We start from the raw sequence: 16807 nt of genomic DNA, 5'->3' as shown, positions 1-16807 counted from the left end.
TGGATACCACATGGAGTTCGAGTTAGCTATGGTGAGCCTCCTTGCTTCCGGAGAATTTCATTTATTTTTCAGTTTTGTCAGGATGTCGTGGGTCTTGTCCCGACTTAGAATTTCATTTACTTTTCAGTTTTGTTAGGATGTCGTGGGTCTTGTCCCGACTTCTGTCTTTGTCATTTAGAGGCTTCATAGATAGACAGTAAGAGTTTCAGAAGTGTGTTCATTTAATTTGTTAAATGTTTTTAAAGATTTAAGTTGCCTATTTTATGGTGAGTTGAATATATTATTTTATTCAGAGTTTTACATTTGAGTTAAAGCTTTGTATTTAAGTTTCATGAATTTTATTCTGTTTTAAGATTTGTATACTTGAGTTAGTCTTCCGCTTAGGGACCAGCAATGATTCTCGAGTGTCAGCCACGTCCAGGGTGTAGGCTCGTGTCGTGAAAAATATATAGTGTTAAAACATGTCTATTTACAAAATTATGGTCTAATGTAACAATATTCATCAATCTTATCAATTATTCAATACATATAGTATTATACAACTATTTCATCATCCAATGACTAAGTAATTCCATTTGATAGTGATATAACACAATTGATAATTGTTATACATAGTGTTATAGCATTTTTTTATTGCTAAATTATCGTCTAATGTAATAAAATATGGTCCAATTTAACATAATTAATTACTAAATTACTTAATCTATCAATTAATATATCCATCTAATTGGCATCTGTGGCAACATAATTTACAAAAGTTACAACAAAATATGAATCAGTTTAAACATAATTTATGAAAATTACAACAAAATATGAATTAGTTGCAACAAAATACAAATAAGTTTCAATAAAATACAAACTATTCCATTTTCATGGGCAGACCCCAACCCATAACTGGCCTAACAACAATTAACGACCCATTCGACAGGGTTATAAATAAGTTAACTTTGGTTCCCTAATTCTCACTCTCACTTAAAATCCTCCTGAGAAGATGTTACAACCTTGGACGAATCTAAGTCTCTGCATGCTCCTGTTGTGGGTCATCAACGTAATTATATTGTTCTCAGCTAATATGATTTCTTCTTCAACTGTGTTCTTAGTGCATGGGTGATGCTCGTTGTTTGTTGTTGTCGGATCTTGTCTAATGGAGGGTAGCTTCATCATTTTTGTAAGTCTTCTTGCTTTATAACATAATGTTTGTCTCGTTGTTTATGGTTTTCTTCCTCCTACTAACTATCGTTGTTTGTTTTTCTATAGGTGGTCTTGTGACAGAGTGCGTGGGTAGCTCTAATCCACCACCCTTCAAGAATGTTGATGCCTCTCTAGGTTTAATCGCTCAATGTTGACTCCAGATCCTCCCATTTTGTCGAGTCTTTTTTTACTGGATGAATTAGTAGTATAGGCTAGAGCGTTTCAGATGTAAATTTTGATATATTTTTTTTGTGTTAGTGTCTTTGTAAATATGGATGCTTCTATGTAGCCTAGCCTTCTCTTAATGGTGATACTACTTACATGTCACTATCAATATCTATATATGTTTATATAATGTAATGTAAATATGTTTATGTTTGGCAAATTATGTGCTAGAATTTCCCTTTGGGTGTTGGATGTTGAATTGGAAATTGATAATTGCCACATAGAATTGACATATGTTTCAACAGGTTAAAAAGCGCTGCTTGTTTATAGACTAAATACATCAAATTGACATATGTTGTAACAGATTAAAAAACACTTCTTGTTTATAGACTAAATCCATCAAATAGACATATGTTTCAACAAATTAAAAAGCGTTGTTTTATAGTTGTCTAAATAAACATAGTTATGCACTTCTATTCTAACAGATGCACAATTTTGTGTACTTGTTCTTAACATAACGTATGTTGCAACAGATAAAAATAAAACAAAACATTGTCATTAATTACACACACATTGTCAAGGCTCCAAGGTCCTACATACTATCCCAGCTGCCCAAACCCATTGCATCCTTGAAACTGTATTGTCACACAACTTGGTGTTGGGAGGTTCATAGTAGTGTCGGTTATCAAATGCTCAATAAATGCAAGTGAGTATGACCCGCACGCGGCACCAATTTCATTTTTGACCATGATATCCACTCGACCTTTAAATTCACATTGTTCATTGATGAACTTTTCTAGAAAATGTTTCATTATTTCACTTTGCCTCAACTAAATTGGCAGCAACTCGAACACAGGTAGTATGAATGTCAAAAATTGGCTATGTTCATAAACCATCTTGTTGCAGTCATAAACATTCATGCGACCCTCGTGCAAGAAGATCTCAAGTGTCACAAAAAGTTTTTCTCTACGTTCATGAGTGCAATAACCCTTTTTACCCCAATCCAATCCATGCCACCAGGATATGGTCTATTGCCCCTAACGTAGTCAATGACATCGTCTTCCCATACACACTTATCAAGTAGCTGCTTTAAGCTTCTGCCACTAGGTGTTGTTGCTTCATCACTTATATCTTTGTAATTGTTTTTGAAGTAAGTATATAAGTTGAGATCCAAGATTCTATTCGTGAAATCATAGTGCTCATGGAATCTCGAATGCCTCTCCCACATGAGGCTAAGAATTTCATCAATACACTGAAATAACAATTAATATTAAAGACTAATGATTGAAAAGATAAAACAAACAAACATTATAAATTGAAGGTTAGTAGAGAAAAATAACCCAGTCATCCCACCAAGTTGTCATACTTGTCATGTTCTTGAAATCATTTTCATCAAGATATTGCATGGCGTATAGTTTGTGTTGATCCTTTGTTTTCATCAGTTCCAACAATATAGCCTTTTTAGCTGCAGGCACGAACTTGTAAATATTTACCTTCTTGAGAACCATTTTCTCTTCTATGGCCTCTCCAAATATTTTTTTCTTCATATTGGATATTACCTTGATAAATATTGTTTTTCTCCTCTTGGCCTGTGGAGTATATGGATCCTGAACCTTGCTTGATGGAATGACACCCCAACATCAACACTAACACTTTTTCCATCAACACCAACACCAATACCACCACCCACATCAACACCAGCACCAACACCAATATTAACACCAACCCTTACAACTGCATCAACCATATCCTCATTAAGGACATGAAATTCACCATCATCAACTCTTTCCCTTTTGATGGTTGTTGCTCCAACCAATTTCCTTTTAACTTTATCCACTAGAGGATCAAATAAGATTTCAACAAACCCTAGAGTAATTAGAAATGACATTTACAACTCCTTTTCTGTTGGGACAAACCATGAATGCACAACCTAAAAATTATAAAAATGAGTCATTTGTAGGAACAAATTAACAATCTATAGCAAATATGTGTCATCTGTAGCAACATATGCCTCATCAGTAGCAATATTTGACTCATATATAGCAACACATGGGTCATCTGTAGCGACATTTAGGTCACATATTGTAACAGACATGTCATATGTTATAATAGATGGGTTATATGTCGCAACATATGGAGCATCTGTAGCAACATATGGCTCATCTGTAGCAACATATGACTCATTTGTAACAACATTTGGGTCACATGTTGTAACAAATGAGTTATATGTAGCAACATATAGTTCATCTGTAGCAACACATGGGTCATCTGTATCAACATATGACTCATATGACATAATTTGACAACATATGACAACTATGTTTGAATATATCACTATTATGTTGCAACATACAACACTTCTTTCAAAAAAATGAAATATATGTTGGACAACCGAACAGACTATATTTCTACAATCATATGAATAAAATGGTCACAAAAAAATAGCAAAAGCAATAAAAATGACTTTTCACTGAACGACAACAATACATATACGTTTCCTCAAAACTAGGGTTTTTTGGGTTTGTCAATTTTCTGTCAAAAACAAGAAATAATAGGTATCATTACACCATTATTCAATTTTCACATCTATAGAACGATTTCTTGTTCAATAGCCTAAGAAAAAAACTTAATATCAAGAGTGTGTTGTTTGAAAATTCTAAAATCTTTCAAAAAAATGACTTATCCATTTTAAGAAGAGTGACAGTCGAAGATGATGTTCAGTTCAGAAAGATAGAGTGATAGCCGGAGATGAAGAGGAAGAGAATGAGAATATTTCTTGATGGTTGAATTTTCTAAGGAAGAAGAAGAAGAACACTGGAGAGAAGAAGATGAACTTTTGAATCCTATTTTCTTTTACCTTTTTTTTAATGGTTTTGTTATAATTAGAGTAGTTGAAAAATGTAGTGTTCTTTTTTGTATTTTATGAAAGATTAGAAAGTTTTGAAAATATTAATTTTGTCCCAATTAACTTATTACATATTTTAAGTGGGTTTGACCATTTCTTGGTCAAAGTGTCACCAAGAACAAAATCAAGACTTATTTGACACCTTTTATTCAATATTCTCAGAAACTTTAAAGACAAATATTACAGAATGGTGGTTAAATCATCTATGTTATATGGAGCAGAGTGTTGGCTAGTCAAGAACTTGCAGGTTCAGAAAATGAAAGTTTTGAAGAAGATAAGGATGTTGAGTTGGATGTATGGGCATATCGAGAGAAATAAGATATTCTGAACAAGATATTTTTGGCCTCGATAGAGGACAAAGATTCAGGAAATGAAGTTGAGATAGTTCAATCATGTGTAAAGGAGATATACAGATGCTCCAATGCATAGGTGTGAGAGGTTGGTTCTTCCTTTGTGAACAAATGCCTCTTTTTTCTTACCTGAAATCTATGAAAAACAAGTGGGAGAGGGAAATTCTCTCAAAAACAAGACTCTATCTATCTTCACAAAGTAGAAGTAATGTCCGTGTACATAACCACCCACCTCTAGGGATGACAATTGGGGGAGGGGGGGTGAATGCGGGGCGGGGTGGGTTTAAGGCTATGCGGGGCGGAGCGGGTTTAAGGTTGTGCAGGGTGGGTTGAAGTATTTTTAAAAAAAAAACTAATGCGGGGTGGGGCAGATTGTGGGTATATGTCACTACAAGAAAAGACATCTATTGCTACAAAATACATTGTAGCTAAATATGAAATTTTTCGTGGCTAAACACTTTAGCTACATTATTTTCTTTCGTAGCAAGATGTAGCGTGGCTAATAGTTAGCATCTGCATCCATCCGTTCAATCACACAACGTGCTTCTTCCTCTGTACCAGGGACGACATTCCTAACCCATGCTAACAATATATTTCTCTATTTATTTTTCTTTGTAGGAAATTTGAAAATGGACAAGTCTTGGATGCGTTGTACTGACAGATCGAGCGACGTTTACTTAAAAGGAGTTGAGAGTTTTCTTCAATTTGCATTAAAGCAATCAGAACTAGAAGATGAAATTCCTTGTCCTTGTAAGAAATGCAATAACGTTTTCCACAAGTCTAGAGATGAAGTCAAGGAACATCTAATAATTTTTGGGATAGTTCAAGGATACACACGTTGGCTTTATCATGGAGAATTTGCACCTAAAAAGCAAAATGTTAATCAAGAGGAAAAAGGAAAGGAACCAGGTGTTCCTTCTCAAAAGAAAAGAAAAGAGCGAGGTGATGATATGTTTGAAATGATATATGATGTTGTTGGTCCTGAAATCACAAATGATTCTAGTGGGGTTAAGTATAAACATGGTGATGCTTCAGAATCTACTTCCACATTTTCCAAATTATTGGAGGATGCTGCACAACAACTTTATCCTGGTTGCGAGACATTCTCCAAGTTATCACTAATTGTGGAACTGTTCCAAATCAAGTGTCTTTATGGGTTGAGTGGTAAAGCAGTTGATAGCATACTAAAGTTATTTAAACGAGCACTTCCTTCTGGTGAAACTTTACCAGAGTCATTTTATGGAGCAAAAAAAGTGATTCAAAATTTAGGTCTTCATTATGAAAAGATACATGCTTGCGAGAATGATTGTATGTTATTTTGGAAACATAATGCGAAAGCTGAATCCTGCTTGATTTGTGGGGAGTCTAGGTGGAAATCAGTTGAAGGTCAAAACACTAATGGGGATACTCAAGGAAAAACTGGGAAAAAAGTTCCTCGAAAAGTGTTGCGTTACTTTCCCTTGAAACCAAGATTGCAAAGGTTATTTATATCACCAGAAATAGCTTCAGACATGACATGGCATCATGATCGACGTTCAAAAGATGGGGTTCTTAGACATCCAGCAGACTCTGAAGCATGGAAACATTTTGATACATTAAATCTGGGCTTTGCTAGAGATCCTCGTAATGTCAGACTTGGTTTAGCATCTGATGGGGTAAATCCTTTTGGTAATTTAATTGTATTCTTTGGCTAGAGGCCCTTTTGATGGTGTTCAAAGATTCAAGGGGTATGAAATAAATGGGTTTAGATTTCATACTAAACTACTTGAGGAAACGAGGAAGACCCAAAATAGTGGTGTTTTAGTAAGAGGAGAAGCGAATGGTAAGAATATTAATTACTATGGTGTTTTGACTAGAATAATAGAACTTCAATTTTTGAAGGTAACGGGTTGTTTGTTAAATGTGATTGGTGGGATGTTGATCACATCGGAATAGGAGTGAAAATAGATAAACATGATTTTGTTAGTGTTAACACTAAGCGAAAAACTAGTAACAGATGAACCATTTGTGCTTGCATCTTAAGCAGAACAAGTTTTTAATGTGAAGGACCATCTTCATCCTAGTTGGTCAATTGTTTTGAATGGTCATTCTACCTATTTTACCGGAGGTGCTATTGATGAAGATACTTTTCAACAAGATGCTTGTAATGAGTTATTGCATATATGTGAGGATGATGAAGACATTATGAATTGGAAAAGAAATGATCTTGATGTTATCCGTACTGATGTTACCTTGGCTCATGATATTATTGAAGTCAGTGAATCAGAACCAGAAACTGATGATGAAGATTTGTTATTATAGATAGTTTGAACTCTTATTTCCATATTAACAATTTTATTTACTTATTCCTGAGAGATGGTCTTTATTTTATTGAGTTACTCTTGTAAGGTCAACAATTTTATTTACTTATTCCTGAGAGATGGTCTTTATTTTATTGAGTTTTGTTGAAAAAGTCTTCAATTGCAATGTGATTTTCTTTTCTTTTTTTGGGTTAAATCATACACTAAATACTAGTAGCTTGTAGAGTGATTTTTTGTAAACAAATTGTCAACATTTATTAATTTTTCTACGAAATTTTTTATTTTCTCTTTAGATTGTGACACTCTTCATATTTTGTGTCTCTCATTGAATACCAAAATATTATTGTTAATTTATTATGACCATATAAGTACTATTATTATGGTAATTTCAATCGTAAAAATATTTAATATAGATAAAATTAGTATGTACTACAAATTTTAACTTGTGATTGAAAATAATTATTAACTATGAAATATTTATCAAAATAATAGTTTTATGGCTATATTATTTTATCATGACAAATAATTATACTTTTTATGTCAACTATTGCCACGATTATTTAGTACTCAAAAAAAAATATTGTTTTGGCTATGATATTTTATTTTAAATCATTTCTTGTGGCTAAAAGGTTACTGTTACTTCAACAAATTTTAACCAGATCGTGGCAAAATTGAATAATTATCTATGCAATTTTGATATAGCAAAAAATTCATGACTATATTATCTAATATTGCCACAATTTTTGTAACTTCAAGAAAAACTATTGTTTAGCTAGAGATTTGCTCCAACAATAATGTATTGTAGCTAAAAGTTATTATTACTACAATAAATTTTAGCTTGTGGCAAAAAATAATAATTAGTTACGAAATATTATGAAAGCAAAATAATTTATGGCTATTTCATTAAACTTTTGCCACAATCTTTTATTACTTGAAGCAAGATTATTATTTAGCTACAATATTTGTTTTAAATTATATATTGTAGCTAAAAGATTACTATTGCTAGAGTTAATTTTATCGTGTGGCAAAAACTTATAATTAGCTATTAAATTTCACCGTAGCAGAAGAATTATAGCTATTTAGGTACTTATTGCTACGATTGTTAGCAATTATAACAAAAATTAGGATTTAGCTTTGTCAATTTGATTTTCGTGGCTAAGAAATTTGACAAATTTTTATATAGCCACAAAATTCAAATTTTTGTGGCAATTACTAAATAATATCTACGATTTTCAAATTCATAGCTTAAATTTTGTAGCTATAAATCCATTATCTTGTAGTGATTGGGATACCATTTAAATTAGTCAACTATACTTTAATCCCAACCACCCATTTATGATAGCACTTGTAAACACTAATGTAAACACTAATTTTGCGAATAGGAACACAGAGGAGATGATGATGTATCAGCCACAACTGATAAGATCTTGCACTATATTCGCAAAAGAGCAACAAGAGGCATACGGGTTTTCCAAGCACACATATTGAATTGTCTCATAGATATCAAATGGGAAATAATGAACCTACCAGGTCTTTTGCTGAACGTGCGAAGAGCAATCAGATTCTCATGCTTCTTCACCCACTTCATCTTAGACTCCATTCCAGAAAACTCAACATATGCTTCATCCAATATTACCAATATGGGCAGGTGAAGTATTTTCAAAAGAGTTTCATCATCAATTATACTGTTCAACAACAAGATAGATTGTTTCAATAGAATAACAACATAAAGGAGGTAAGGTATCAAAATGTATAATGCCAAACAAACTCTAGAGAAAAGAAAAGTCAACGCAGTGGAAAGCGAGCAAATTTCCAATGATGTCATTAATAATAATAATAATAAGTAAAGATATTCTATAAATGGTAAAACAACACTAAGATGGTGTGTTAAAAATTACAAAGTGTATCAAGCCCCAATCACAATTAGCATGGAATCTACATCATTTACAACAGCCATGTTGCACCAAAAAGCTAGCATAGAAATACAATTTTGTTCAAGGCTATGTATGTTTCTATGTTTGCCTTCAAGAAATTCTAATGTTTCTTTCCATCCATATGTCCACCAAACGATGATGGAATAGTATCGAGACCATCTCGTCATTGGTGTTCTCCCCCAATTAAAAAAAGAAATACAGTATTTCTGGCTAACTTGAAATTCTAGTAATACTTTCCTAGTAGTCGTTTTCTTTATCTCGTGGACTTAGAAAATAGTGAAAAAAAGAAAAAGGGAAGGTGAAACTGAAAGCTTTGAAGATGATTAGAACTTAAACAGGAGGGTCGGGGGGGAGAGACTCTCACATGCAGTACAATCAAGGGAGCAAAGTACAACCACAATGAGAAATAGACCAAGATTACAATGTAGCAATACCTCCCATCAGGATTATTAGGCGATGTCAGAAATATGCACTTCGGTTTCTCACGTTCAACCACTTCGGCAATCTGTTCTACATCCAGGCTAAAATCTGGGTTCCTATACACTGCCAGTTTGACAGAGCTACAGTATTGATAGAAGACTCAATAATAATTATCACATTGAAGAAAATTGGAAATTATCAGTTTATTTCATTTTGCTTCATGCTTTAAAGATCGCATTGTCTGAATGTAGAGTCTCTGCATTTTCTCACTCCATTTCTCTCTTAAATTTCATAGTTTCACAGTATAGTAACCAAGCAATACGTCATTTATGGGAAAAGGCCTGATGATTAAGTAACAGCAATAACTAACAAGCTGCTGTGATTCCAATGCAACTACTTGTTATGAAAACTATCAATCCCCCATAAAACACATAAATAATCAGCTTCTAATGATGAAAGCTAGGAATCCAACATCCTTTGGGATGAAAATGATTAGATAACAGTAGTTGTTTCAGGAATCAAAAAGAGCTGATCTCAACCATAAATAGATGTCATCAGATAATGACGGTATTTCACTGATCAAAAAATTAATAAGAATGTCAGGGTATTTAATCAAATGTAAAACCAAGTTATTGCACAAGATTGTGAGTTAGAAGTTTTGGTCTTTCTTGAACTAAAAGACAATAGGATCTTATCTCTTTCTCTCTTACATTCAACCAAAGATGATTTGTTGCACCAAAACAAGTCCAAGTCTCACGACTCTTCTAGAAGAGAAAGGATCTAAGACTCAGTATGATAATAATGAGGAACATAATTAAAGTTCATATCTACCCTTGATGACATCTGCGCAATTTACAGCTGCATCAAATTCATACATTGTGAAAGTGGGTGGCAGTCAACAATCTTGTCACCAGGATCCAATATGCATCTGCAGCAGAGAACAGTTAAATATCTGAACTGTAGGTCAAACAAGGACTATATCTCAAAATGCCACACTTGTTGTCAGCGTTTAGTTAGACTTTATATAAAAAGATAGTCTAATCATGATATTTACCTCATTATTAAATCAATGAGTTCATCTGCACCGCACCGTGCAAGAATATATTCAGATTCAAGGCCAGAATCTTCAGCAAGAGCCGCACGCAACGTATGGCTTTCAGGATCAGGATAAATATACGGAAATTTCATAGCCCCCAAAGCTTCGTTTACCTGCAAGAACTTCAACAGCTTAAAATTGAGAAGGCGGAAAATAAATACCCAGATATTTTTCCATTAACCAGTGGGCATTGCAAAAGATACTAAGTTGCCTCTGGAGGAGGGCCATAAGGGTTCTCATTAGCGTCTAATTTCACAATGTCCTCTGGCTTCCTACCAAGACGAGTGGACAATACCTGTATAGTTGCAAGCAATTTTTCAGATGCAACAAGAAAATATCACATCTAATACATAAATACCAATCATGTGGTGGTTACTAACTCATCATATCCCAGAAAAATGAAAAGGAAAACAACAAATATATCAGAATTTCCTCACAACACCGTTCTTTGCATAGAAGACACAAAATTCAATCTTAACATTAAAAACCATATTTTTTTCCAGAGAGACAGAAGGAGAACTTTACATTTTATGTCTATCAACAAATGGAGAAAAGAGAAAAAAATTTTGTAAAAAACAAACAAACGTCCTAGTAGTCATTTAGCCTATCTAGCTAAGTAAAGAAGATATAACTAACTCCTGTATGCCTAATGATTCAAGACTCGAAGGGTCTATATTGCATAAGATTTAGCTTACTTCGTCAGAAAATAATTCAAGACCCAAAGGATGATATACTGGAAATTACTGTGCCAAGAAAATACATTTTTCATTAAGTAAATTTAATTACTACAAATATCACACATTTCAATATCAAACAGTTGGCCGCACGACTTGTATTCACAAAACCTGCCAAGCTGATAAACCAACAATCACCCACTAAATAGAGGAGAACATCTAATGTCCCTAAGGCTAAATGCTATATAAAGATAAATTGACAGGATACTTAGAATGGTTCACTGAAACCATTGACAAAATAGTCAATGACAAAGCTCAGATGCCAGATAGAAGCTGCTTCCCCCCACCCTGCACAAACCTAATGTTTAACATTTTTAGTTAGTATCCTTTCAAATTTCACAATTTTCAATTGTTCCCTTTTAATGAATGCCCTCTGCCCAACCAAGAAAGCAAATGTGATTCAAAGTCCTATATAAGTTCCCCCACCCACCCCTAAAATCAAGCTGCAGCACTGAGCATTGTCAGTAGTGATTTCAAGTTCTCAATGTCCTCCTTTTGGTTTGATTATTTAACTTGATTCGCTCAACACAATATAAGGCAAACCATACAACAACAGCTAAGCTTCAGTCTCAAACAAATTAGGATCGTCTATATGAATCTTCACTGATCATATTACTTCATATGTACTCATCTCATGCCAATATTATACAAAAATAATTTTTTTTAAAAGGTACAAAAAGTTCTTTATATTTTCTACTAACATATAAATCTCTGAAAGGTTGACTATAATCGGTACATTGTCTCCTACAATACAATTAGCAACGGCTTTAAGTTCTACGCACTAAGAATATATTTATACAAACAGGTCACTTAAAAGGTAATGGTAGGTAACACTATTTTTTTTAGACCATAGTGTCCGAGCCAGCTTTCGGCACCTCGACTGATGGAAAAAACAGAGATGAGAAGAAAAACGTGGACTCTATTCAATTGGCGAAAATAATGATCATGTCTTTGAAGTACATCAAGTGAACTCTTTAAATAGAGTTTTACTCACGGAAAAATAACGTAGCAATCCACTAACTCCTACGATTACTCAACTACTAACAAATTAAAAAGATTCTCCTACTTCTATTCAACAACCTACTTATTTGTTAAAGACTCGGTCAACTAAAACACTAGCTAACATCTGAAAGAGAAAAAACAATAACTAACAATCCCTCCCTTAAACTGAAAGTCATACTATCAGTTTAACATGCTTGCAGCAGACAACTTGTTTTAAATGTGATTTTCCAAAGTGCAAACACCAAGTAATTTTCTGAACTTCAGGAAGGATGCTAACTTGAGAGATTTGGTAAACACTTCACCCAGCTGATCTTCACTTCTGCAGAAGATGAGATCAATTACTCCATCTTTTGTGAGGTCCCTTAAGAAATGAAATTTGACATCAATATGTTTACTTCGCCCATGCTGAACAGCATTTTTGGAGAGCTTTATTGCTGAACTGCTGTCACAATAAATGGTAGTAGAGCCATTTTGCTTGAAATGAATTTCTTCAAGAACCTTACGCATCCAAATTGCTTGACAGGCACATGCTGCTGCTGCCACAAATTCAGCTTCTGTAGTTGATAAAGTCACAATTGATTGCTTTCTCGAAGACCATGAAATTGCTCCCGACCCCATCATAAAGACATAACCAGACGCACTCTTTCGATCATCTGAATCTCCAGTCAAAATCACTGTCAGTAAAGCCAACTAAGTCTGCTTTTTCTCCTTTCGCGTAGAACAGACCATAATTAGTAGTTCCTTGCAAGTATCGAAAAATTCTCTTTGTGGCTAGAAGATGCATCTCTTTGGGACTTTCCATGTATCTGCTAATAAGACTTACAACATGCATAATATCAGGCCTTGTGGCCGTTAAATACATCAAACTTCCCATTTTGTTGAGGATTGTGCGATTCTTCCGCTCACAAACACCATTTTGCTGAGGTGTGTAAGCTGCTGTAAGTTGCCTCTTGATTCCATTTTCATCACAAAAATTTGTAAATTCTTGAGAATTGAACTCTCCTCCACGATCAGTACGAAGAACTTTCAATGGACTACCAGTTTCTTTCTCAACAAGTACTTTAAAAACGTTTAAAAATGTCAAACGCTTCAGACTTTTCTTGTAAAAAAATACACCCATGTTTTCCGACTGAAGTCATCAATGAAGGTTATGAAGTACCTTTTACCACCATTGGAATTTGGATTTATTGGTCCACAAAAATCTGAGTGCACCAATTCCAGCAACGCCTTTGCTCTCCTAGATTTGCCTTGTGGAAATGGACTGCAAGGTTGTTTGCTAACAACACAACTTTCACAAGTTCCTGAAGGAGTTGCATTTTAAGGAAGACAGTTCACCATTTTCTTCTGATGTAGCATTCTTAGTCCATTAAAATTAAGGTGCCCATAACGGAAATGCCACAACCAGGCATCATCTTTCACTTTTGCAGAAAAACAAGATTTTGTAGAGTTGTGAAGATGTAACGGGAACAAGCGATTTGACATGTTAATCTGCGCGATCAACCCCAAATGAGAATCTCGTATCTTACACACTCCACCTTTGATATTAATTTCATATCCATCTTCTTGAAGTTGCCCAGCACTTAATAAATTTGTCTTCAAAGCAGGAACATAAAACACATCACCTATGGTATGAATAGAGTTATTTTTGGTTGAGACCTGCACCTTCCCTTTTCCCATGGCAGAGACCACTGAGTTATCTCCAAATCTCACAGTACCTCGAAAAGTTTCATCCAACTCTGAGAATTCCTCCTTTTGCCCAGACATGTGATTATTGCAGCCGGTATCGAGATACCATAAATTAGTGGAAACTTTCTCTTTGGAATGATATGCCATCAAAAGTGAAACCTCTTCTTCTTCCTTCGTTTGTGCAAAATTAGATTCCTCTCCATGCAACTTAGACAAATTTGTTCGGCATTCTGATTTATAATGACCGAATTTGTGGCATCTGTAACATTCAACTTTAGACTTGTCCCATGACTTTGAGTTTTTGCCACCTCGCCCCTTTCCTCTACCTTGATTATCATGGTCTTGACGCTGTTGACGATTTCCATGATAAGCACTATTGCCTCGGCCTCTACCTCTGCCTCTACCATTACCTCTGTTATACCCTTGTCCTCCGGAACGATCATCTGTTGAGGCACTCAATGCCACCTCCTCCTTTTCTTGTTGAGTAATTTTTTGCTCGTGAATCAACAAAGAGCTTTGGAATTCATCAATTGAAAGCAAATCAATATCATGAGATTCTTCAATAGAACAAACAACAAAGTTAAATTTTGGTGTCATGGTCCGAAGAATCTTTTCAACAATTGTAACTTCATTTGACTTGTTGTCGTGGATCCGCATTTTGTTGACGACTGTCATCACCCGTGAAAAATAGTCGATAACTGACTCTCCAGATTTCATTCGAAGAGTTTCGAACTCCGAACGAAGTGCTTGAAGCTGCTGCCTCTTTGCCCTCGTCGATCCTTGATATTTCTTCTTCATGGAGTCCCAAATCTGCTTAGAAGTATCTTTAGAAAGAATAGTTTCCAAGATTGAACGTTCAATTGCTTGGAAAAGATAATTCTTCGCCTTGAGGTCCTTCAACTTTGCTGCTTTAGCTTCTGCTTTTTATGCATCTGACACTGCTGTGCCTTCTGCTGGTTCTGGTATGCCATCCACAACCACTTGCCAATACTCCTTTGATCTTAGGAAATTCTCCATCAAAATGCTCCAATGATCATAGTGACCATCAAAGCGAGGAATGGCTGCTTGCACAAAGTTTTCTGAAGCCATAGATTCAAACGTTGCTGCTGCAATTTCTTTTAGTATTTCTCTCACCAAACTAACTCTGATACCATTGATGGAAAAAACAGAGATGAGAAGAAAAACGTGGACTCTATTCAATTGGCGAAAATAATGATCGTGTCTTTGAAGTACATCAAGTGACCTCTTTAAATAGAGTTTTACTCACGGAAAAATAACGTAGCAATCCACTAACTCCTATGATTACTCAACTAGTAACAAATTAAAAAGATTCTCCTACTTCTATTCAACAACCTACTTATTTGCTAAAGACTCGATCAACTAAAACACTAGCTAACAACTGAAAGAGAAAAAACAATAACTAACATCGACTAATTCCACGGGATACCTGCCACCTCCCACCAGCAACAAGTACCAATATTGAAGGTAACACTATTTTTTTTATGACCATGGTGTTTGAGCCAGATTTCGCACACCTCGACTAATTGTACGGGATACCTACCACCTATCACCTCCCACCAGCAACAGGTACCACTATTGCAGGTAATATTTTTTTTTTCTTTTTGATAACCATGGTGTCTGAGCCAGCTCTAGTGCACCTCGACTAATTCCAAAGGATACCTGCCACCTCCCACCAGCAACAACTACCACTAGTGATTGCATTGACTCATATATAATTTAAACTCCTTTCACCAATAAATAGAGTAAAACGAAATGTAATCAACCATACAACAAGAAATAAGAAGTGGATCCCAAATACTCACTTCAAATGGCAAAATGGATTGATAAGGGGACAATTTAAGAAGATGGGTCCTGATAAAAGAACCCCCATTTACACTATTATATTTTTTTTATGACCATGGTGTCCGAGCGAGCTTTCGTGCACCTCGACCAATTCAATGGGATACCTGCTACCTCTCACCAGCAACAGGTAACACTATTGATTGCATTGATTCATATATAACTGATTAACTCCTTTCACCAATAAATAGAGTAAAATAAAATGTAACCAACCATACAACAAGAAATAAGAAATGGATCCTACAAACTCACCTCAAATGGCAAAATGGGTTGATAAGGGGACAATTTAAGAAGATGGGTACGAATAAAAGAACCCCCATTTACACATTGTTTCTGCTGATGACTCTCCTCTTCTTGCACTGACACTGAAGAGGCCATACAAGTAATTCAACTCCTCTGATTTCCTTCAATTAAACAAATGGGTTTTGCTCTACCAATGCAAATAGATGAAATGTTGCATAATATAATCACACCCATCAATCGAAACTTGTTATTCCCTGCGTTCAAAGTTCATTTCTTGAAAAACTTAACGCAAAATCAATTTGCAGCTAAAAATCAATACATATATATATATATATATATATATAGAGAGAGAGAGAGAGAGAGTAGAGAGAGAAACTGCGTACAACTCGATTCGCCGGCGGGAGAGAACCAGGTTCAGGCAAAGGAGAGTGGTGTCCACTTGGCCTAAGGCAGAGAGTCAGTTGAATTTAGGTGAAGTGCATTAGTAGCCATTTAAGGGTTGTTTATTTAAAATGTAATCAACATTTGCAGTGTATTTAAAATAAAATATAGTCAAAATGTAATTCAGTTTTTTTTTTTAATGACAAGGAATAGAGATGACAATGGGGTGGTGCGGGGCTGGTTGAGCTTAACCCGTAATAAAATTAATCTGCCCTGCATAGACCCGTTTGACATGAACTTGTACTGCATATTTTTTTAATATTTTCTTTTTCTAGTTAAGTTTGATACTAAATATAAAATTCATAAAAATAAATTCATTTTTTCATTAAGTTGTATTAATTTAATAGATAATGACTTCAAAATTTATTTTTTAGAGGTCAATTGGGAAACATGTAACATAATTGTATTAGTTTTTATTGAAACATTTTCATTTACTATCGTGAATATTTTAGTAGCTTTAAATAAATTATCTTAATAAAT

General features: G+C 34.6%; 1 pseudogene; it reads right to left on the bottom strand.

Moving 5' to 3' along the window:
- Window positions 1-1785: 1785 nt before the first annotated feature.
- Window positions 1786-16377, bottom strand: LOC102593318 (histidinol-phosphate aminotransferase, chloroplastic-like; annotated as a pseudogene).
- Window positions 16378-16807: the final 430 nt, after the last annotated feature.

This window comes from Solanum tuberosum, unplaced genomic scaffold (genome assembly GCF_000226075.1).
Source record: "Solanum tuberosum cultivar DM 1-3 516 R44 unplaced genomic scaffold, SolTub_3.0 scf00046, whole genome shotgun sequence".
In the NCBI taxonomy this organism is placed as follows: domain Eukaryota; kingdom Viridiplantae; phylum Streptophyta; class Magnoliopsida; order Solanales; family Solanaceae; genus Solanum; species Solanum tuberosum.
The sequence above is the reverse complement of the archived record's forward strand: the minus strand, read 5'-3'. Positions and strand labels throughout refer to the sequence as shown.